At 33.4% G+C, this 25934-nt stretch overlaps 2 long non-coding RNA genes across 2 annotated transcripts; both read right to left on the bottom strand.

Moving 5' to 3' along the window:
• Positions 1–4214: 4214 nt before the first annotated feature.
• On the bottom strand, positions 4215–4870 carry LOC143624030 (uncharacterized). Its single transcript, XR_013152021.1, has 2 exons — positions 4506–4870; positions 4215–4429 (listed from the first exon to the last, which is right to left on the bottom strand). It is a non-coding gene; the product is annotated as an uncharacterized LOC143624030 (long non-coding RNA).
• A 9767-nt stretch (positions 4871–14637) lies between these two features.
• Positions 14638–15052, bottom strand: LOC143624029 (uncharacterized). The gene is made up of 2 exons (XR_013152020.1): positions 14921–15052; positions 14638–14836 (listed from the first exon to the last, which is right to left on the bottom strand). It is a non-coding gene; the product is annotated as an uncharacterized LOC143624029 (long non-coding RNA).
• Between the last annotated feature and the right edge of the window lie 10882 nt (positions 15053–25934).

The following is a 25934-nucleotide window of genomic DNA, read 5'->3' as shown; positions in this document are numbered from 1 at the left end:
CAATTATTTGTTTAGTCAGAGTGGAAAACTTTAGAAACCATATAAAGTAAACCACTATTAAGGTTTTTGGGTGAGTCATTTGAGGTAAGTGTACTCAACTCGGGCTCTAGTTAGCAATGATATGAGCCGAGCCATCTTGACTATATATTTCCAACCGAGCGAGAAACTAAGCTTCTATTAAGCTCATGCCAATCTTGACTATATATTTCAAACTGAACGAGAAACTAAGCTTGTATTCAGCTCGTGTCAAGCTTGAGCCAGCTCATGGCTAGACGAGTTGGTTTGCTATTTTCTTGTTGTCTATGATTTTGTATTCATATTTTTATGAAAGCCTCAACCAAGTTGATAACAATCTTAAAATATACCAGTGTCAAATATTATACCATCAACTGCTGCTGTGCAAGGGAATGAGCTAATTTATACGATCCAATGAGTAAGTTATACAAGCGGTATCAATCCATGGTTCAAGTTAGCTGAGTTTTTATATGAACGAGCTTTTTTAACTCACTCGACTCAAAACATTTACATACACCCAAGCCACGCCCTATGTGAACACATGCTTAGCTGCAACAAGAACAAACCAAACTATCATATGATTCAATATTAGACCCCTAATCTCCTTTAATGATGAACCAAGAAATGGTACAAAGATTTCAGATAAGGAGTTGAAAAGAGTGAGGTTTAAAGATTTCATTTTGATATGTTGCAGCTTCCAGATGTAATAATTTCGTAGTTACTGTTTTAATTTATAGTTTTGATAAAATAACAATATTTCAAAATTCAACTCAATGGTTGTTAATAGTCATAGATTCAAAAGCTTTGGAAACAACTAAACCATTATTAGTGTTTATTCAAGGAGTCATTTGAGCTAAGTATGAACTCGGGCTCTTGTTTGCAATGATACAATTCTAGCCGGTTTGACATGACATTTCCAACCAAGTAAGAAGCTAAGCTTGTATTCAGTTTGCCTTGAGCTTGGGCCAGTTCATGGCTAGACGAAGCAATTCGTGTTTTTTACTTGTCTATACTATTTATTTATAGTTTTATAAAAGCCTCTTGTTTACAACAAAATAACAACAATCTTATTTGACACAAGTCACAAATGTTATACTTTCAACTCTGCGCAAGGGAATGATCTAATTTATACTAACAAACAAGTAATACAAGCTGTATCAATCCATGGTTCAAATCAGCTAATTTTTCATGAGCGAACTACTTTCAACTCAAGTTAAAATCAGGCATTTATATGAATCCACAAACTAAGACAAATGCGTTATAAGTTTTTAAAGAGCTAACTCATGAGGCAACACACCCAAGCCCACTATTTAAACATGCTTAGCCACAATGAGAAAAAACCAAACCATCGTATGGTTCCACATTACACCGGCTATAACCAATTATTTAAATGATATTATGAGTTTATGACAGTAATAAACTTAATAATCTGGGGGAAAAAACTTGCAACTTATGCCTCCTGAAGCAGAACAGTGATAAGTCTAGTACTCTAGTAATTCTCATGTATGAACCACTGCACACTTTCATGTATGTGAAAAAAATTGCAGCATTTGTTGAAACTGTTAAAGCTCAGTCAGATTTGAAAACTTTTAAAATCATAACAAAATCACCGTTAAGAGTTTATTCAACGAGTCATTTGTGATTTTGAGCCAAGTGATTATCAACTCGGGCTCTAGTAAGCAATGATACGAGCTGAGCCAGCTTGACCAAACTAAGCTTGTATTTGGTCTTCCTTGAGCTTGAGCAGAGCCAGCCTGACTAAACTACGCTTGTATTTAGCTTGCCTTGACCTCAATCCAGCTCATGGCTACACAAGTTGGTCTGATTTGTAAATTGTCTACACGATTTTGTATTTATGTTTTTATAAAATCCTTAAACAAGTTAACAACGCTCTTAAATTATACAAGTCTCGAATATTATACTTTCAACAATAGCCATGCAAGGGAATGAGCTAATTGATACTACCCAACGAACGATTTATTATTTAAAGCTAATACACAAGACCGCGATGATCAAAAAACCAAACTATTATACGGATCCAAATTAGTTATAGGACAATCTAAATGAAATTATGACAATGATAAAGCTAATTAATCTGGGAACAAAACGAACAGTGATAAGTCTAAAACTCTAGTAATTGTTTCAAGTATGAACCAGTGTACACTTTGATGGAGCTGAAAAAAATTGCAGCATTTGTTGAAGCTGCTGTTTACGACGAGCTGGAGTCGGTTTCTTTAGCAGCGGCGGCTTCTTCCTCGAGTTTCTTCTTCCAGTAATCATCGACAGCTGGTCCAAATATGGCTTTTCCGGACACAACTCCAATTCTAAAACACACAAAATGGTCAAATGAATACGGAAAGACAATAATGAATTATCCAATAAACATAAAAGGCAAGTTGTAGATCGAGAATAATAAGAATAAGAAGTTACACGACAGCTCCAATAACCATGGGAAGAGACAGGAATCGTCTTCGATTGAACATGTTTTATTTTCTCTGCTAATTGCAACAAACCAACCCTCACTCAAATTCTAGGATTCAATTTTTGTAATCGATTAGTGAACTGATGATGAATATTCATTGGGTTAACTGGATTGGATCTTATCAGTTTTCTTGGAACCCAATTGAACCCTGGTTAGGCCCATTTGTGAAATCCAAGTAATTATATATATTTTTTTCTTAATTTATGTATTTTATTTTGTTAAGAAACATATATGTTCTTCATGGCCCCTGACTAACAAAAACTTAACTCCGTTAGTGTAATGATGACGTGTCATGCACACATGTCAAAAACATGCTAGCATGGAAAATGTGATGCAAAATCTGGCTTGTGTGGCAGATCACACCATCACCACCACTATGGCAACTACCACCATAACTGGCCATCACCACTTGTCGTCACGACCATTATTATAAAAAAGGTTTAACCTACATAAATATTGAGGATAAGGAGTTATTAAGTGGAACGTCGAAGTAAATCTGGGAGGATCTAAAAACCTAGAGTTTCCATATCTCATGTTAATTGCAGGAGTAGTAATCAAACTAATGCTACGATGTTGATCAAAAATGCAACTACGTGAGAATCCAACTATTAAAATTCTGATACATTGAATAACAGTTTTGATTAGTGAGAAATGGCTGTGGATTCGTTGATGCTCTATTAGAGAAAAAGGAAGACGAAGATGAAGATGGGGAAAGTGATTTGGAGAGAGAGGAGGAGGTGATGGTGGTGTTGTTGGCGGCTGCCATAGTGGCAGTGGTGATGGTGATAGTGATGGTGTAATATGTCGCATATGCCCAATTTTGCCGCATATTTTGTCACATGTATAAGAACGTTTTTAACATGTGTTCATGACACGCCATCATCACACTAACGGAGTTAAGCTTCTGTTAGTCACGATTCATCGAGAAGAAATATGTTAAAAGATGAGACTTTCAGCAGCTAACTCGTTAGTTGGTACTGTTATTTGCCAATTGTCTATAGTTAGAATTATTTAAATCCAAATTTCCTTTATTTCAAGAAAAAAACTTAAAAACAAAAATGCATATAGATTGTTTTTTCACTCATCAATAGAGGATGTATTCATTATATTAAACACTAGCTTTTGAACTCGTGTATTACACGAGATTTGCCAAGTAATAAAAATAAGTTTAGTCTTTTATTTGAAAGAAATGAACAAAACTTAAGGTAAAAAATAAATGAAATAAATAAGGTTTATTATTTTAATTGTGATAATCAAAATACTTATGAATTAATGTATTGTCTAATTAAACAACTTATGAATTAATTATATTTTTCTTTTTCATGTGTACTACTCATGATGGAAAATATGAAACTAATGTAATTTCTAGTGTAACAATATTTAAAAGATGATGATCGATGTGCATACACACAATAATCTAGAGCATATTTTCTTCAGACAATATAAATGCATGCCTAAATATATAATTTTTCTATAATGTTGCAAAATCACCATCAACCCAATAACTGATTTTATTTAACATCAACTTTTCTTTAAGCCGATTATAAATGTGACATTTACACACCTTTGAATAATAAATAAAATCCATCCAACTATGTTATAACCTAATTGACAAAATGGTTTTGACCAATAATTCATAAATAGCTATGATGAATGAGACGAGAGATAATGGATTATAAAGGAAATTTAGGCTATAAGTGAATGTAGGCTTGATACCTAAGTTTCAATATTTTATTTTATTAGTATGTTAAGATTAAGATAGGTTACATAATCATTTGGTGAAAATACATAGATAATATCTCGATTGTTACATGGACCCATGTTTCAAGGGTTTTTCTCTTGCGTATAAATATAATCAAGGTGAGCAACAAGTATCCTTCTCGTCAAGCACTCTTCTTTCCCGACTCCTTCACAACTCTCTTCGACGTGATCCTAGAACAATGAAATCACGCAAAAGTTTAAATCAAAATACGTGGTCATGCATGCAAATCAACTACAAGTACTCTACCTTGTTATCCGACTTTGTAACGGAAGTGGTTGTAGAGGTGACGCTGTTTGGAAGAGCTACCATCGGGCGAGCAGCATAGGACAGTGTGAAGGAGAGTAGAGCTAGTATGAGGATGATGGGGATGACTCTAGACATTGTTGTTGAATGTTGAGTCTATATTAAGATGTACACAATGACATGTATGAAGTGAATTTATAGACATCCAAAGTATGGTGTGAATTTGGTGAAGCAAAAAGGGGACTTTATAATTCACACAAATTATACATGTTATATATGTGTACACATGCATGATGCAACACTATGTCATATGAAAGTAACATTCAAATGTGAATATTACATGCATTTTTTTTCTAATGGTCTTTATATTCTTTTAATCTAATTTATATATAGAAAAGATCATTAAGTATTTCAAATTGCTCCATAAGAAAAGTGGGAATTTGTGGTTGGTTGACTTTAGGGGGCTAGTCAAAATGTGGACTGTGCTAAAAGCACAATGATAAAAGCATGGGAACTAAGGAATCACACAGTGAACGGAATGTTTTTACGACTTTGACGAACGCATCAATAATCCTTTTTCAAATATAAAAAATATTGGTTTTTATATAGTGACAAACTATATGGAAGATAGCATTAAAACTTTTTTCTGGGAGTGAAGGTAAGTATCATAAGTTTTATATTTATTTATACGACTTTAAAACTAAACTAGTCATTAAAATAAATGAGAAAAAATAAATGATGTTTCGAAAATAGTAACGAGATTTGTGGAATGACATGTAATGCCTCGAAAAAGTTTGTGTGATAATATGTTGATGTTGATGTATTAGATGACTCGACATGTTTATTTTTTATGTTTTTTAACAACGTAATCTTTTGATATAAATCGCGGAGAAAATATTTGAACCCAATATTTACAATTCTTTGTCTTCAGAACCGTTGTTCCGTTATCCAAAGGCTTGTGAAATGTTAATATGTTTTTTTCTCAAATAAAATTAAAACCAAAATACTCTACGTGTGAACGTATGATTACTCACTCTTTAGTGTTAATGTGTTGCCGCTCTTAGGCATACAACATTAGAACACTTGTTATCTAACACACTTACTTTTAGTCTTTGGTTTGGTAAACTATAGGAGCAGGATAAAGTCGGGATAATTGAAAAATATGCTAACATGGAATCATGTCACACCATGATCAGTGAGCCCAATACTTCCTGAAACAGCAATACTGAAAGGATAGGGAATTTAATTTTTCATGTTTAACATAAGGTTAATCGTTAGATTTTTTTTTATTAAATTATGTTTGTCATTTCAAATAAAATGATCCAATTACAATAAAGAGGCAGGCAAGCGGGCAACAAGCTGCGCCGCCACCTCTTTTTGAATGGCAAAACCGATCCTACTGAAAATAAAATTATCGTTCTTTGGCGTCGTTGAGTTACTGTGTACGGCCCGCTGAACTCTTTTTAAAAACGTAGCAGCATCGGAAGCACTATTAAATTATCGTTCTTTGGCGTCGTTAGATATTAAAAATAGTTGGTCTAAATCGAGTGGCTCAATATAATAGTTAAAATAATGAGTAAGATATTAGAAACTCTTTACTTTGGGAAAGCACTGTGAACGTATCTAGAAAGTCCTAAAGATACAAAATCTGATGACGCTTGATTTATCACATAGAAGACTTTTGGCAAATCTTTCATCAACTTACAACCGACTCATACAGTTCGATTACGTCAGTTTCACCTTCTCTTTACATGCGTTCCAAATATATTTTTTTTTTTCTTTAAACGGCGATGACAATTCGGCTCAAAATTTCTTACATGCCTTCAATTACCTCAATTTTTATGTGTGGATAACTAAACGTAAAGTATAACATCAAGTTCCCAAACTTCAACCTGAACGTTAATGGTGTAACTATAACAGGAAAACTTACATGAAACGTAAATAAAATATCATTGTTCAGTTAGGTTTTATTATTCTAGTTCCTGTCCATGCAATTTTTAGAGTGGGAAGATCGGTTAAACTATAATTTTCCGGGTAAATAAAGATAGTTTGGTGTTCTTAGGGCATATAGCTTCTTGCTAGTTTGTTCATTTATTTAATAAAACTTCACCGCTGTTAAAAAAAAGTTTAGTTAAAAGAAAAGAAAAAGTTGTATTGCAATATCTACGTTTTGAAAGACTCGAAATTAAAATCAAATGTGAAAATTAGGTGTCAAAATTTTCTTTTTATAAGCAAAAATATAAACTTTCATATATAACTTGTGTCAACATTAAAACATTTACAAAAGTTGCCATTCATTCTAAGTCAAGCTAAGAGGATAGTTATTCTAAAGATCACACTTTAGAAGTTGACATATTTACAGAAGAGAATTCAATTCTAATGCTTTAGTGTTCATTGTTGATCCCGTGAATAGATCATGATCCACCTCTCACCTCTGGTTACATAAACCGCACGACAATATTAGCAATGATAACTGGGAATTCACAAACTAAACATGGTAAAAAAAATAGGCCAAAACAAGTCGCCAAAATGCAAGGAAAACAAGTAATTAATGAACGTATAATACGCAATCAACATATGATACGCCAGGCATTTTTCCCTACTAGTGTATAATCAGCGTATGATAATAGAGAGAGGCGCACCAAGTTGTAGACCAACGTATAATAAGCCAAGTAGCATATAACACGCAACCTATAAGATATTCCTTCACAAATAACTTGACACACATCATTTTCGTCGACATTTGTATATATTCACCATGTTTCAAACAAATTCTAACCAATATGTCAAGCAATAACATAAGAACCCTTGAACATACAGTTGCAAAACTCGACTTAATGGGCACATGCAGGGGGTGGATCTACATATACGAGAGCGGGTTCACGGGAACCCACTGAGTTTCGAATTTTATATAAAATATAAGAGTGAACCAACATATATTTTGTGAGTGAACCCAACAAATGAAACGAAGCTCTGGCTCACTGGTAAACATCCCTTCCTCCTAATTTGACAACCCGGGTTCAATTCCCACTCTCAGCGTGTTTTCATTCTCTTTGTTTTTTTTACTAGTTAACTTGGCTGTGTATGTTTGACGATGTATTCAGAACGTATTGTTAGTTGAATTAGGCAATTTCGTTCTTAATTTGAAAGCACGTAGGTAGGGATTTTAATATAGCAAGTTACTTTGTGAAAACTGGATGGAACCAAGGTGCAGATATATAAAAATGTAACATACGTATTAAAATAATTTGTAATAAAATATTTGTTACTATTAACGGAGAAATTCATCTTAAATTCTTTATTTATAAAATGAAGATGGAGAACCAGATATAGCTATCCGTTAGAACTCGTTAAATTTAACCCATTAGAACCAGATAGTTATTCTATTTTTGTTAAATAATATACTAGGTTCTCTAGTCCTAAACCGTTGGCTAACCCGTGAGAATCAATAGTAGACCTCTTAAAAAAACATAAAAATGACAGATGATTCGATTTGTTTGATTTTTGGTTGGGCACAAGCAACCATCTGTAATTTATATTTCTTTGTAATCTACTGCATTCTTGAGAACAATCTTACCAACACAAAAATGTTTAGTAATAATATCATAGGATTATTTTATGGTATTTTGTAATATTAGTTTAACTAAACAAACAATTGAAAAGACTTCAAACTGTGCATCATTTGAAATATAATTAATTTGACTAGATTTGTAAAACTGACAGTGAATGTTGATCATATGATGTGGGATTAAAGTTATCATTAACTAATTAATTTTGATTGTAGATTATTTTTTTTCATGCTTCGATGTGTATCGCGATATTATTAATAATGTAAATGTATCTATGGTATTACCCTGCTGTGAAACATAGGCTATATTTTACTTATAATGTTTAATTTTTAATTTGTTGGCATTATGAATATTAAGAGATATTATGTGTTACTATATCGTAGTTTTATTATGTGATAAACCTTAACCGACCAGAACAGTCGAAACGACCCAAACCATAAAATCAACCCGAACCGTTAAACTGAACCGAATAGTGAACCCACTCAAAAAAATTCCTGGATCCGCCACTGGGCACATGACAATATAGTGACTCCATTGGTAACTTTCCAATCAGGATCGTCTCCGAGATTTTTAGAACCTAGGTCGAGCTTAAATAAAAGGCCCGCAAGCCTTAATAAATAACGAAATATACAAGATAATTTATATAAACGACGATTAATGTTATAATAATAAACACATAAAATGTTTAGTATTAATGTAATTCCCCAGTTTTCGAAATCCTAAAGTTAAATACTTATACGATTTATTAATACAAAATTTATGAGAATTAATATAGTTATTTTAATATAAACTTAATTTTTTGAACTTGTTATAAAGGATTTGCTATATTGTTGAAATAAAAGTTAAGTTCAAAGTGAAGTATAACTAAAGCAAAACTAAAAGGAGTGAATATGTAAATAACATAAAAAAGGGGGTTGTTCCTGTCGTTCTTTGAAACTTAAGTCATCATCTCCAAATTGACGTCGCTTGATTTCCGGCAAAGGTTTTCTTATGAATGTATTTTCCAGTGTGTTTTAAACACCATAATTAATGATCGAATCAACCGATTGACGACATTGATTGATTCGGGATCGTTTATTGAAAAATATATACATATATATAAAAGTTTTGGTCCCCAAAAATTACGTGCCCCAATCAGAGGTGCGACTCTCACACCCATGGGCTGGCCCTATTTCCACTAGTGGTTTCAAACATTTTGACATGATCACCATGCACCTGTGTGCTTTGCTTTTCATTATAAGGTCGCATAGCAAATTTGTAACTCTTTAACTAGCTCCTTAAAGAGGTTAAGACACGTAATTATACAACATTTCGAACATTAACCTCATCATTCACAGCATACACACATAACCCTAAATCAAGCAAAAATTACAATAAATCACTCATCTTTGCCCTTGGGATCTTTGTTTTCTTGATTTCTTGATCCAACCTATTAACTTTCTTAAGTCAAACACATAATGGTGAATTTGCATATTCAAAACATATTATTTCAACATTCCTAGACATACGAGTCATTTCAACATAATATCTTTACAAGTCTCCAAACAAGATTAATACGACTTGTTCACTCACATATAAACACTTTTTTGTTCAGTACTCACATCAATCCTTTCATTTGAACAATTAACCCAAATACTTTTATTTTCACACCCGAACTTGAGTTTAGCATAAAAATTGAAGCATTTTTAGTCGCATACTCGCATGTTATATATTCCTAGTAGCTATAAACTAGAAATCAAGTACAATATTTTAACAATTCAATTTCCTTATCAAGTATATTAGATCGGCAATGAAGGTGCGATACTCAGAATTGAATAAAATTAAAACTGAGCATAAAATAAGTCAAATAAGATATCGAGACAAATATTAAGTCAAAAGCGTAGACAATGAGAGAGACTGGATAGGCCGGCAATGTGTTAATTAAATTTAAAATAAACTATTTAACCTTTAGGTTTATAGTTTAGGCCAATCACTCAATTTTCAATAATATTTTGGTGAATTAAGCACTGCCACTGGGAGTAGCTAACATTGACTTTGAAACTGATCATTCCATAGTAGTTCTTACTATCATCATGAAATACAGAATAATAGGTTTGAATTGACGATAGGGTGGATAAAATCATATCTTGGTAGGCCATTAGGAATTGCTTTTGTTGGAATTTTTTTATTAACACAGTGATTGTTTTGACTCAATAAAAACTTATTAATTAATAACATGTTAGATTATATACCTAGCTTCTCGTTTATCAAACAATTCTATATTATAAAGAAAATCTTGAACTTAGGAAAAATATACAAGCCATATATGAGGATATAAGAGGTATAATTAGGATACATTTCATCATAATAAAAACAAAAAGAAAATAAATTACAATACATATTGCACGTCAATAATATTGCACGCCAAAAAATAAAAGTAAAAGAAAAACTAAAGAACTAGTAATAAAAGAAGGGAAAAGGGCGGATGCATCTTTAAAGTATGTAAGGCCCCTTTACCGGTGTCTCACATTTGGACGTTGGATTTACTCATCAACACAGTTCTAAATATCAGAGTTAATTAAAAACTTTCGCGGAATAATAAAATAGTCAACCATTCGTTACAATAATCCATAATTTGTCTTTTTAAAAACATAACATAATCATAGTGTCCAAACATCATGACAAATCTTCAGATGCCAGCCTCTTCAGTATTGCCATGTGTCTCCCTCAAGCCAGCTGTCTCAGTCGATTAGCCTGCGTGCATACTAAAAGTCAGCTACGCTGAGTGAGTTCTAAGTTGGGCTTGTTATTATCTTAAGATATTGGCTTGTTTGTTTAAGCTGTGGACTGAGCTAAGTCAGGCCCAACGGCCCATTACAGCATCTGGGTTCAGCTGGGTTCAGACCCAAACTGGGTGGCCGAGAACTTTGGGCCGAGAATCCCATGTTTGACCGAGAACGCTTGCGTTGACCGAGAACGCTGACCGAGAACCCACCCGTCACCGAGAACCCGTGGGAACCGAGAACTCGTCGTGACCGAGATCTCAAGTTGGCCAAGAACTCAGGTTCAGTGCTGCTTGTTCATATTTTTCTATCTCATTTCTTTTTCTAAGCTCAGGTAATGTTTAACATCCCATGACATGACTTTAACCATCATTTACTCTCCATAACTGTTTAATCATTCAATATCATTCCACTACCAAGATTTAACCCGTGTCTAGCATAAAGCTTAGGCCTTTATTACTTTTAAAACTTGTTTTAGGTCTAAAGCTTAAAGCTTTATCGGTTTTAAACCCAGTTTAGCTAGATCCTTATCTAATGAATATATTAAGTCCATTTTTATCATCAAGTTTGCAACTTTATGAAACATCTAGACCCGATCTACTATAAGGTTAAGTTTCATAAAAAACCGCTCATACAAACGTAAGCTTTAAGGTCAAGAACATACCTTTAATCGTTTTCTAAGTCACGACTAGCTTGATACGTGATCTTGGACTTGTTAGCTCACTTGTACGATTGAAGATCCTATGTTATGATGCTTGGTTTTGGGTTCGGATGATGGCCGGCGGCTAAGGGGGTGTTCTTAGGCTTAAGTGTGTGTTTTTAGGATGTAGAGGGAATAAGATGGATAAGATGGATGGAAATGGAAAGATTTAGGGTTTAAGGGGTATTTATATTCTCTTAAGCCCATGGACCTAAGGCTCATCTTTCCCTTTTGGTCCATGATTAATTCTATCTAATTAGCCTACTTATATTTCCCTTTTACCATTTTACTATTTATTTATTAACTCAAGTAAACTTTTCCGTCATAACGAGTCAATATTCATTATTACTATTATTCGAAATTTGGATGTTAGAAAGTATAACTATAAAATCTAAAATTCCTACTAATTTTTCTTGGTGTGCATTTTTTTTGTGTGTTTCCTTGTGTAGATCGTGTACCTCAACTAAGGTTGAAACTTCAAAGCATAATATTATATTAGTATCAGATGAAAACTTGTCGAATAGTTTGCATTAAACGAAAGTATAACTTTGCATTAACCGTCTTAAAAGAATAAGTTTTGGTTTAAAGTGTAGGGTTAAAATAAGAAGTTCGTGTTTTCTAAATAATGTAGAAAACAAAGAGGTTAAAACACATCCAACTCTTAAAATACATAATTTTCTTCAATTTAAAAACATGTCATGTTTTATAGCATGATAGCACACCATGTTTTTTCAACTAGTTTTAGTCTCAACCCTTAAGACACTAGATCTAGTGATCCACGTCTTTTCTTAAACTACTTAGAAAACACTCACTTCTTATTTTAACTCCTCCCATGGTTTTAATAACCAATTATAAACTTATTTAAAACGGTATTCATCATAAATTTGGTTAGTAGTTCCCTTCTGGCATTTTCAATTTGGTACATCTTTCCTTTCTGCCTTCCGGCATTCTTTGATATCTAAGCTATACAAAGCTTTTCCAATTTATGGCCGCCTAGCATTAGAGACAAAGATGTTAATTGTTATAAAAAAAGATTTATAAAACCATTTTTTTCCTTTATTAATTTGATTTGTATGTTTTATTTTGGTGATGGCTACATGCTAGAAATAATGCTTTTGATTGTTCATTTTCTTGATGTCTATATTGTTGTCGCCTATCTTCAACCTTCAAATGTTCATACGAATGATTGAACATGTTATCTTTTCTTTATCTACTTGTCACTTCTTCTTTTATTTCTTTTTGGTCTTTATAGTATATTGGTATTTTCTATTTCTATTGTTGTTTTCCTCACATATTTTGATATGTTATGGTAATTTGTATTAGAACCGAACTGAGTTTGTATTAAATTCATATTTTTGTTATTTAAATCAGTTATAAACCTAGAAAAAACAAATACAAAAAAAGAAAAATGCATTGACGTATCATCGTCATAGGTCCAAAGGAAAATTAAACCCTAAACTATATAGCGATGATACGTTATTGCCATATAAAGGTCAAAATTATTAACATAAATTTTTTATTTATTTGGGAGTTAAATATTTAACGACAATCCTGTTGCATTGACATGTCATCGCTATATGGTGAGCTATGGCATGTTTTGCCACCAATTGCGACGACATGTCGTCAAGATATCCTGTGACAACGACATTTGGAGTCTATAGCAACGACTACGCCGTAGCCATAGCCTCAATTTTTTGTAGTATAAACTTCATATCTTATTATAATCGGTCACAAGTACTACTGCATGTAAATAAGGTTTAGAACAATAAAACCTTAAGAGACACTCAACTTTTATTTAGCTTTAAACCTTCAACAGGCCAATGTGAACTTTAAAAGCTCAGGTTTTGTTATCTTTTGGATGGGTCAAAAAAGGATCAATGATATGACTCATAGCTACAACTTGATTCAGTTACTAAATGTGAACCGAGGAACGTATTAGAATGTGCATATTGCCGTCAAAAATAAAATATCATTTATCATCGCACCACAACAATACGTACTGTGTGTCCTACGTTGACATATGAATAGATAATATGGATTCTACTGTAAACTATTTCCATTGCAATTTATAATATTTGTGACATCTGCAAACTGACTGAGACCCTATGGAAACCGCCAAACAGTAGTTTGTTTTGGTTCGACATTTCCAAGTTTTCTTTTACCAACCAGCCATTCACAGATAATGATGTTATTAACAGTTTTAGTTTGTCTGATGCAGAAAACGTATAAAAACTAGGGTCTTATGCTATAATAATTGACTCCCCCACCCCACTATGAATTAATTCCGTTGACTAACTAGCTTCTTATATTCCATAAGTCTTTTTCTCTTTTAACTTTCACAAACATATGTTAATATTTAAATACTTTTTGATAAAAAAAACACAAACAATAGTAAGATCATATCCTGACTACCTGATATGTGATAATTTAATCCACTATATAAATTATGGGTGTGTTGGTTTGTAACAGTGTAACACCATTTTTATAATTAAATAATTAAATAAATAAATAAAATATTATAAGTTAGAGATGTGTAGCTTTATGTAACCAAAAGTAACGATAAGATTGATTGGAATCTTATAACGTATTATTTAGAATGGACGTTTGATTGGAAAACAATGTTTTTGCCGTGTATGCTGTGGGGTGGATGGGCCATTACTACTCTGAGGCGTGGCCAAACCATATTACTCCACCCATGCAAGGAGTGTAACGTTATGATATATTTTAAAATATTTCTGGTATGTGAGGTTTGACTATATATATATTCCATAAATTAATATATGACTTACAGGGCAAGTTAAATGTTATTTATTAAATATATGATCAAATAGTAAATTAAGGTTATATATCTACTCTATTAAATATAGATGATTATTTGAATTAAATGGCAAAATTAAAGTCTTATTGCTGATTATTAAATATACATAATGATTCGAAGATACTGTATACGAACAAGCAAACAAACTGTTTACAAACATATATCGGTCGATCCCTACCATGTGGTTCTTGATTTCTGACGCCTCGTATACTATTTGATTCATCATATCATATCATATCTTTTTATATATATATTTCCTTTTCATGTGAACAACTATATGCCCAAATCAAGGGTATGAACAAAATGTATTGAACTCTATATGAGAACTAATCATGATACTGAAACACATATATATCAAACAAACCATTGTCTCAAGGTTTTTTGTCATTGGTGTAAATATAGTCGAGATGAGCAACAAGTGTCCTTCTTTCTAAACAATCATCTTTCCTGGACTCAGCACAACTATCTTCAATAATATCGGTGTCCTACAAGGAATTAATCAAACTTTTAATATTAATTAGCTAGAAATCACCACCAGTTAATTTGCCATGCAAATCAAGCGATCATACCTTTTGTGTGGTGGTGGAGATGGTGGACGTGACGGCCTCGGGAAGCACGGCACCCGGCCGGGCCTCGGTCGACAACATAGAGAAGATCAGGGCAAGGACTAGTGTGAGGAAGACGATGGTGGCTCTAGACATGGTTCTTGTGTTGGAGTGAAAGATGTACGAAAGGATAAATTATTGTGTGGATTTAAATAGGCCAAATAAATAAAACGCTTGGTGTGAACAATATGATTGAATAAAACAATATATTGTCTAAGAATATGAGTCAAACTTAAATTCTAGTTAATTCATTCCAATGCACAATATTTTCAAATATGGAAAAAAATAAATGGTTAAAGAGACAGATACTGGTGGTATCTTTAATTGATATGAATTATCGTTGTATTTTATTTGTATATAATTATATTATAATAGATTATTCAACGTGTGTCATAAGAGAAACTTAATATAAGTTAATAATACTCTGTATCAAGTAAGCTAATTTAGTTTTTTTTTCTTTAATTTAATTATGGAGTTTTAATTCAAATTTAGTTCGGTTTTTTTTTTTTCTGATTTGTTCTAATCTACAATACATCTTAGACTATACCCAATCACAATCTCACAATCTCATATTATAAAATTAATTTTTCTCTCTTCAATTTACATAATTTAACTCATCCCAATCTTTTACACACATTCACAACCCATCCCAACTTAAAAAAAAGTATTTTTTTAACGAAGTCCATTTTTAATAAAATTTATGTCGGAATGTTCATAATTTTTTTTAAGAAATATCGTGTATTTAATTATTTTTTTATTTAAAATATTAAAAGTTAATTAAATAATTAAGTTATTGGGGGTTAGTTTGAACTGCAATCTGGTTTGCTTCACCAACCTAGATTGCCAATCTAGATTGTTTTATTTTCTTTTTTCAATTTCTTTTTTAACTTTGGGTCCACCAATCTCATTATGAGATTACCAATAAGAGTAGTCTTATAAGGTACTTAATATTTTCAATCATACACATTTAAATAAAGTTAATTATATTTAACTAGAATCAACAAAACATAATATAGTAATTTAATAAAACAATTAAAATACTTATTAGTATTCGTAACGTCCAAAAGAGGCTTGACAGGAAATGAATTGGAAAAGATTCAGTTCCCATCATTATTTAACTTTTTTTTAAATTCTATATTTTATAATCTAAAAAAAAAGTCCTAACAAGTAGCTATTGCTAACAGCTAGAACATAAAATAGAACATTAAGCCAAATACACACCACAATGTTTTAATTACTCTTGATGCTATATATATAAATGAAACTGTTAAAAGTTCTTTAATTGTTTTATTGTAAATGAAGGTTTTTCATGCATTTAACTCGAATTCACGGGTATGAGTCACATCAAACCTAGATAATATTTAAATGAGTTATAACATCTCATTAAATTAAAATTTAATTTTACCAAATATTTGATATGAAAATCCTATAAAATAGAGATGTACTAAAATTAATATTCGATTTCTTTTATAAAAAGATATTATTTATAATTAAGAAACAATTTTATAATAAAAAAATAAGTAGATCATGAGTGTCACCAAACCTAGATAGCTTTTAAACGGGTTATAACATCTCATTTATTTATGAAACACTTTTATCATCAAACCCTAAGTATATTATTAATTTGCTTCCAATAAATAAAGTTAAAATCCAAAACAATATATAAATATTAGAAACGAAAAATGTGAAACAACCTGCGTAATACGGAAGATAAAACCTAGTAGATATGTAAAGTAATTAGATCAAACTAATTACACCGTTAAATCTCCACAATTTAAATGGAACAAAAGTTAATAAAAATGTATTATATATATATGTGTGTGTAAGAGAAAGTATATATATATACACACACAAAAGAGAGAGAGAGAGAGAGAGGTACCACCCATCATCCGCTAACTAACTCGCCATTACAAACCTAGGAGACGAACCTCAAGCACACAACATAACTCATCCTTGGTTGTCTGTTTCGTCCATCAGTGCCACATAGACACGCATCTTGAGAAAAAGGAACGGTGCATGTTAGAAATGCTCTAAAAATAATATATATATATATATATATATATATATATAGAGGGAGATTCTTCTATATCTTACATTCCATTTTTTGTGTGTGTTAACACGACACAACGAGTGTGTGTGGTTCATTTTTTTACGTCTATCTTTTGTTTGGTTTTCTGAATGGTTAATGAAAGTTATTTCCCGTGGGTGAGGGGATGGTGACCGAAGATGGTGATGACGATGGTGATAACTTTATGCCTTCGAGTGGAGTGGACGTGTAAATACACGATTTTACACTCCCCACCGCAACACGAGGATGTTAATACTATAATTATGAAATTCCCGGATGAAGAAGCTTCATATAAGTCCCACATACAAATAACTAAGTTAATAGCAATAAAATATGGAAAAACAAGTATATATTTTCATATTCTAATCTTACTATACTATTAAAACAATACAAGATATTCATATGGTCTTCAACTAACATGTTTACATAGGCTTTTAAGTCATCTGGTTTCCATATATAAAATTGTCACATAATTCACTAATTAATGTTTTCTAAAACCATACCTTCGCTAATTAATGTTTCTATAATCATAAACAATCATTTCCTTTCAGATGATTTAAAAACCGATTTTGACCACAATCAATTATTTATAACTGATTTTGTGTTCATTTTTTTAGTATGACAATTATTTTAACAATTCAATAATTTGTATAACAGTTTCTTATTTCACAATTTATACATATTTTTCCTACATTTTGTGGTTTTGCAGAGAACAAAGTAAAGGAATCTTATGATATCTTTATAAGATATCATAAGAACTATAGATAATTTCATTGAAATTTAATTGCTATAATTTCAATGATATATTTTAAATTAAAGAAAGTGAGTTGGCCCACAAGTGACGGTTTAATACGACTCTCCAGTCTCCTACTACATCATCTATTCATTTGTGGTCACCTGATTAACATTCCTTTACCACAAGTCTTAAAGCTCTTTATTAAAAGAGAATTTGTTTGACTTTGTTATGTGTCACGTTTAATCATCTTTGGTTGTCTAATTTTGACTAGCGGTTTCAAATCATCATTTATCCATTTTCTCACTTATGTTTTCGTTCTTCAATGTGTTTAGTTTAATCTATAGTCAGCTATTTGAAAATCTGGTTTTAAAAATACGTCATGTATGGTGATAAAATGACGTACTTTCTAACTTTGTGATTGTATTTTAAATCTTGTGAAGTGTATGTGTGGTAATTTTAGGAGTGCATTTGATGTAAAGTAGTGTGTGTATGTGTTTAAGTCAAAAAAGGAAAAAAAAAATATATGAAATTCTAAGTTTGTTTGGTGAGTAAACGTACTATCATTTTTGGTTTGATCAAATTCGATACTTTGCATTAAAAATATTTTTTCCCATAGCTACGCTTATGGTTTCATAAACTTTTCATTTTCATCTATTTCGTTAACCCCACCCAACTTTTACTGTTTCAAAAACTTCACGCTTTCACACACACAAATTGGGCTTGTGACAAACTCACATATCACAACACTAAAGACTACATCGTCAATCTAGGCGCTAATCCGGTTTCTTGTACTGGAATAAAGATTTTCGTTTATTAGATTGATCTACTTTCCTATATTATTGAAACATGCTTTGTATATAAACCACGTATTGTTATGTATTGAGTTATCACAAATAATAATTAAATAAAATTTGAACTATCGAATTATTAGATGGTATCACGACAGGTTTTCAACCTAAAAGCACAACTCTAATCAGCCGCCTTCCACCTATGACCACGACAAAGAAGATTCAAGCTCCGACATGAAACATTGAAACATGATGCTTCACCCGACACGAACTCTCCGTTATACATTCATGCTTCAGCTTATTCGAAGCAAATGCACGTGAACGATGTTCTAACCGATAACAACTACTCAGACTAGTCCCAGGAGATGATGAACTTTCAATGCGCCAAAAACAAAGTCAGTTTTATCCATGGATCCATTGAGAAACCAGAAAAGACCATTGCGGGTTACATGTTGTGGATACGTTGTGACACCATGGTTAAAGGATGGCTCACAACGACTGTGGAAAAAGAAATCAAGAATAGCGAGTAGTATGGCTACAGATCTTCTTGAACGTTTTGGCAAAGAAAGTGCTCCCCGATCATACGAATTGAAGCAAATACTTACCACCACGCAACAAAGGGGCACCACGGTCTCGGATTACTTCATTAAATTGCGTAGCAACTGGGTAAAGATGCAATCAGCCTTGTCCGTCCCTCGTTGCACTTGCAACAAATGTACTTGTGATGTTAGAAAAAAATGGTGGAAATAAGAGACAAAGAAAGGCTTTACGAGTTTCTCATGGGACTCGACAATGATTTCTTGGTTATTCGAACTCAGATTCTTGCCATGAATCCAATACCGAGTTTAAATAATGCTTATAATCTCGTTTATGAAGACAAGAAACGGAGGGCTATTACTGCCGACAAGAAGCAACCAACCAAACCTGCTTCCTTCAAAACCTTTATGCACAGGCGTCGTGATAAGCCAACATGTAACATCTCAAAATTTCCAAGATTAATATTATTATATTAATTACGTTGGAAGAAGTAAATTAAGTGAGTAGAATAATAATAATAATAATAATAAGATAAAAGGATGGTGGGTTAGACTCGAAGGAAATTTATTATGGACTTAAGATGAAGATGAGCCTAAGGTTCATAGGATTAAGGAGTATAAATACCCCTTAAACTCAAATCATTTCCATCTCCATCCATTTTACACATTAGCCAAACACTCTCTACTATATTCTATTCAACGATCCAAGACCAACCTAAGGTAAGAAATCATTTATCTCAGCTGACGCAACATATTAGAACCCGAGACCGCAGCCCCGAGATGTCGAATGAGCCGTTTGAATCTAGATCTAGCTTTGTCAGGTGTTTAATCAACCAAAAACGAGCTTAAAGGCCACCTTAGCTCAGACACCCCGAAGCTACCTAGGTCATAAATGATCAAACCTCGGCCAACCATGGTGGTTAACAGCGGCTGACGGGGCCAAAATCGAAGAAAACCCCCAAAAACGCGTAAAGAGAAAGCTGGTCTGAACATACGGCGTATATGTATAAAAACTGTATAAGTTATGTTCAGCGTATAAGTAGATGTTTACCGTATATGTATATGTAACATGTATGTATGCATGCACCGTGTATGTATATGTAACGTGTAAGTATGTATACACCGTATATGTATAAAAACCGAACCAAAACACCAAACCGAATTAGAAACCGACGGTTCGGTTTTGAACTTTAACAAAAACCGAAAGATTGGTTTTGGTTTGGTTTTGTATTTTGTTAAGAACCGAAAAAACCGAACCGAACCGAAATAATCAAAAAATTGAAATAACCATAATATTTTAACCTTAACCATTAAAACAAAATTTACCGACGACCATTTGTTTAGTTTTAACATATGATTAATAACTAATAATACTAGTACTTTTAGTTTTGATTTTTGATTTTAAATGTATCTTTTCTAGCTTTTAATAATTCAAGCCCAAATATTCATATTCTATTAATCATTAGTTTAAATAATAAAACAAAAAATTCAAAATGATCATGCCCAATTTCAATAACTTGGGTCAAGTGTTTTTTTTGCCTAAAATGTTTTGGCTCGATTAGTAAAACCGAAAAAACCATAACCATAAACGAACCGAACCCAAAAACTTAAAACCGCAAACCGAAAAACCCGAAACCAAACGGTTTTAAAAAATCATAAAACCAAAAGTTCGGTTTTTGGTTCGGTTTTAGTCAATAATCGCACCACGCACACCCCTAGTTGTAGCATCCACCACAGTTAAAATGCAATGGCTCATCTCCGTACTATTTGAACTCGGTTACAAGTCTAATATATATTACCCCAAACAATTTACTGCTTGCTAACCCATTTTTATATGTTATAAAGTTCACCTGGAAAACATGATTAAAACGTTAGTGTTCAAATTATAATTAACACCTAAAGAGTATATGTGGTATCAAAAACAACTGTTTACACGTGTGTGTGTGTTTGAGTGTGAGATCGATGAAAAAGAAGGGGCCAGGAGAGGGCCGTGATTTTTAATGAAAGTAAAGGAATGAATCAAGCTTTTAATGTCTTGTTCTACCTTAACCTAAGGGAAAATAAGTGCTAAGTGGTATTTTTTAATTTGAAACCTAGTGGGAAGAAATACTTGTGCTCTTGGGGAAACATACCAGGATAAGAAGCCTAATGTCATGGGCCCAATATTTGAAGATCGAAATGCTTGAATTGTGTTGAAACGCTTGGGTTTGTTGGCTCATCCCAGACTTCATCGGGCACGGCCTCAGCGGTTGCGAGCTGTTGCCGCTCGCCTGATTAGTCCAAGGCAGGACGAAACTAGCAGACCCTTATTATGAGCGGACCGATTGGCTGGCCTTCGGGCGCTACATGGACTCTGAGAAGGTAACTTCATGACAATAAGCTGCTATTTCAACATATGTTGGCGTACGAGAGGTAAACTTTTCATACGACATCATAACATTCATTCGGGACTTCCTTGGCTGGCCAGGTCATGCCCCAGATTTTGGTTTTACTTGGTTGAATCTGAGTTGGTGGTGGTGACACAAAGGGCCACTGAACTTGATATGAATAGTAGTCCACCCAACTTGATGAGTCTAAACTGGCTTTCAATCACCATTTCTTCATAATTAAGAGTGGTACTATGCTATAGATCCAGAAGTATCAACTAAAAACTCAATCGACATTGTTCGATACTAGCCATGTATGTTACATGGCTTCCATATGGGACCACGTGGCAGTCCACACCAAGTTGGTAAAATAGTAGTCACTTCCGTTATCGACCATCTGTGAAGTTTTTGGTACCGGGTTTGATCGCACAGTTGTTTGGCGTATGTGCCCAAAGAACCCTATAATTCACAATTGGTCAAACATATAGAACTCAGGTGTTACTTCTTTTGGGAGATGGTAGCTCAAGAGCAATTTGTATTAGAACATTCTGACCAAGGCTCTGGGTAGGAATAAATTCGTCTATGTTTAGTGGTCATTACTCTATGCCATGAAGAAAGTAATATTCATGAAGAAACAATTATTTCACAAATTTCATGGGAGTACTTGCTGCATCTTTGCTACACTAGACCACAACAATCTTAGGGAAAAATATGGTTTGATTCAAATAATAACCTAGAAATTTATAAGTTTGGTTGACTAATAACCAAGAAAATTAATAGAAAAGTCACTTGATGAATATTTTTTTTCTTTCTAAATAGTCATTCATTTGAAACCAACAAATACTAGTTGTTTCTAATTTCAACCAACTAAAAGGCGTTACATCAGCTTCGCGGGCTAAGCATAGCCACCGCTATTTGGCCTAGAAAATCATGAAAAGTACTGTCGGGTTTAATATTCATACAGCCAGAGAGCGAGGCATATTGAAAAGCACATCCTAAGCCTTTGTCACCATCCAAAATCCCATGCTTAGCAAGCGCTTTCCTTGCATCTCAGCCAGTGACACTATATGGCGAATCACTTTTCATGAGTTGGTGGCTAAGGCTTAGCCGTCTTACGAAAGTGATACGATTGCTTTCGATTGGCTGAAATATGATATGATCAAGTTTTATTAGGCATTTAGGCTAAAAAGATATGTTTGTTTTGAAAATTCCTCTAGTCAATCGAGTCTATTTAGGTAGTTTTTCACTAAATACATACCATGCATGACTAATAAAAAATATTTTAAAGAAATTATTAAAAAGATATTATAATCCTTCAACTGCAACCTTCGGAGGTCAATTTATAAAGGACATAGTGGTTGAATTGGTACCAAACATGGCTTGTATCTATAGGTCTCTTTCTTGGAGAATCATACTTTGGAAAAGATGTGATCTTTTATCTTTTTATATTACACAACACTTTATTATCATTTGTTGATATAAAATATTGTATTTAATAATATATATGCTTTATATGTTATAAGGCTATGTATAGTGGAGGACTACAAAATGAAGGCGATTTTCAACAAGTAGTGTCACGCCAGCAAATGAACGACTTTCATTTTAAGAGCATAGTAGTTTTGTAGCACAATACACACACACACACACACACACACATATATATATATATATATATATATATATATATATTACACACAACATATTAAAATATAACTATTTCCAAATCATACCCGGCGACAAATTGTGATTTCCCCTTTAAATTCAATTAATTAAACAAAACTTAAGTAGTAATACATTAAGAATGTTTCGACATGACTCTCATTTCTTGTTATAGCGAGAGTCATAAAAACTTGTTGGTTAACGCATGTAGGCTATCTCATGTAAGTTTATATGGTGGAAGGCATTTTTCACATCCAATTAGTGAATGGGTCATGAATCAAGTAAGGCAACGCTTTGCACAGTTCGAACTTCGAATTGTGTCATGTTTTGGCAACTAATCTAAATGTCTCTTTATAGTCCACGCTAACTTTCTGAGACATGCAGTCACAAACTAAACACACCTAATAGTTATTAAATGTACAATCAAAGTATTTTATGTTAAACTTCAACATCATCATATAACGATCATATTAGGCATTCTAGGTAATAACTCGATCCCATGCTTGAATATAAGTAACGATATCGAACTCAATGCGTATGGTGTTTTCCAAATTTAGATTGAGAGGTGCTTCATTTGGATTTCGAGGTACATGAGAGATGGTACAAGAGGCATGGAGATAAGAATATCTTTTTGGTTTAGTGATGTTGGTAATGCTAAGTGTAGTCGTGGATTGACAAAGTGGGGAAATCGGAGTAGTTGTGTGTGAGAACGGACATTTGTAGCACTGGTGACAGGAGAAGACGGTTTAGCCACGACAATTGGGTTGGATGAGATGGGAGGTTGCTAGAGGATGGTGCAACTGGTAGAGGTTGTGAGGGAAGATTTCAAGTCTAAACCTTGACTGTATTATTGATTGTTGTTACTACTTGATTACAAATAAGCTTATTTATAACCGTACAAATTCTTGTTAGATAAGGATAGGAGAAAAATTAACTTAAAAACCCCTAGGTTTGTAAGTATGACAACTAGGTCCTCGTACTTACGGAAGATTACACTAACAATCACCCCTTATCTTGAGACATTGATGAAGCTTCACATCTCGTTAAATTTCAACCGTGGCAACGGTTTTGTAAGGATGTCTGCTCTTTGTAAATCTCCACTGATTTGCTCCACCTTGATTTTTTTCTCTCTCGATGCACTCCCGAATGAAATGGTACTATGTGTTGACTTCTTCCATGAAAAACTAGGTTCTTCATCAAGGTAATAGACGGTGAATTATTCACCTTCAATGTCACGATTTCCTCCTTTTCTCCGGTCGCCTCTGACAACAAACCCCGAAGCCATAAGGCTTGATACGCAACCGATGTAGTCGCTATAAATTCAGCCTCACACGACGATAACGCCACCGTTCCTTGTTTCTGAGAAACCCATGATACTGGTGATGTACCATAGTAGAAAATCAGACCCGATGTAATCTGACCATCATCCATATCCCTCCCGCTGAAGTAAGAAACCCAATCATACGGGTGATCGTATGTGGTAAGGAAATCATATATACAAGGAGATTGTGACGCTTGGAAAACCAGAAGATAGTGTCATAAAAAATAACATGGAGGGTAAGGATTATTTGACGGTGGGGAGGTTATAACATTATACCACGAATGATTGGTTGCGTACCCGAGGAATACACAGAGTGTTGAATGTTTGGCAAGTTTGTTGATTGTGGTAGATGGAAAAAATGATCGACACAAGTTACCAAAAACAGGTAGGTTATCATAGGATGGTGTGTGATGGTAAAGAATAATAGTCAAAGTGGCACTGTAGGTTTTGAGTGGATAAAACTTTTGAAGATATGAGGCCATTTGAAGCTCTATGTCACGGGGTTATATTTTGGACTCACGTGCGGCTTTAGAACCTGGTCTAAGTAAGCCTAAATAGTTGGGTTTATAGTGTTTTGTAACGGAAGACTTAGAGAGAAATGTTGGTTCGTGGAAACACGAGTGTTGGTTCTTGTATTTCAACAAGAGAAAGGTGTTTGTATTACTTGAAACAAGTATACAAGAAAGATGGTTATATTACTAGGAATATAAGAATACAAGGCTTTGAGTGTTACAAGTCTTGGGTGATCTCAAATGAGGCCCCATATCACCTATTTATACTACAACAACAAGATCTAGAAAGTTCGAATATAGATTATTCCATACAAAAGATCCAGGTTTGTTTTCTAGAGATTTCTAGCATCTTAAAGCTTCTTCGTTGGCCTAGAAGTGTCTTGGTTCTTCCAGGTCGATGTAGCACGTACTAGGCTGTTCTGGAGAGTTCCAGAGAGTACCGGACTGTTTCACACGGATCCGGATTGTTCCGAAGAGTTCCAGAGAGTGTCAGGCTGTTCCAAAGAGTTTCAGGGTGTATCGAGCTGTTTCGAAGAGCACCGGGTTGTTTTCGGGCTATTCGAAGTGTTCTAGAGTCTTCCGGGTTGCTCTAGTTTGTTCCGGGCAGCCCTTGATGCTTCTTTAGGGTTCCGAAATGATTCGGTGACGTGAAAACCATTGTGTAATTTGGTGGTGCGTGAAAGGTGCAAAAGATGTTTGGAACCGATGAGGGCACATGAATGGACATGTGACGTAATTGATAATACATATTTTTGTTTCGAGACTACCGTTTTGAGAGGATGTATGAGGTTAAGAGAATTAAAAAATTATTCCATGTTAATTCCAAACTGAGTGAAGGGGACCTATATTATCTTTTCTATTGCCACATTGAAAAATATTTATTGATATGATCGAAGTGGTTCTTAATAAGGTTATGAGTGTTAGAAATTTTGAAAAAAAAAACTTGTGATTTGCGATTACCCCCGAGCTAAAAACATAATTTAGGAATAATT

This window comes from Bidens hawaiensis, unplaced genomic scaffold (genome assembly GCF_021521415.1).
Source record: "Bidens hawaiensis isolate Kalapana, Puna unplaced genomic scaffold, B.hawaiensis_p1.1 tig00003653_1, whole genome shotgun sequence".
Classification (NCBI taxonomy): Eukaryota; Viridiplantae; Streptophyta; class Magnoliopsida; order Asterales; family Asteraceae; genus Bidens; species Bidens hawaiensis.
The sequence above is the reverse complement of the archived record's forward strand: the minus strand, read 5'-3'. Positions and strand labels throughout refer to the sequence as shown.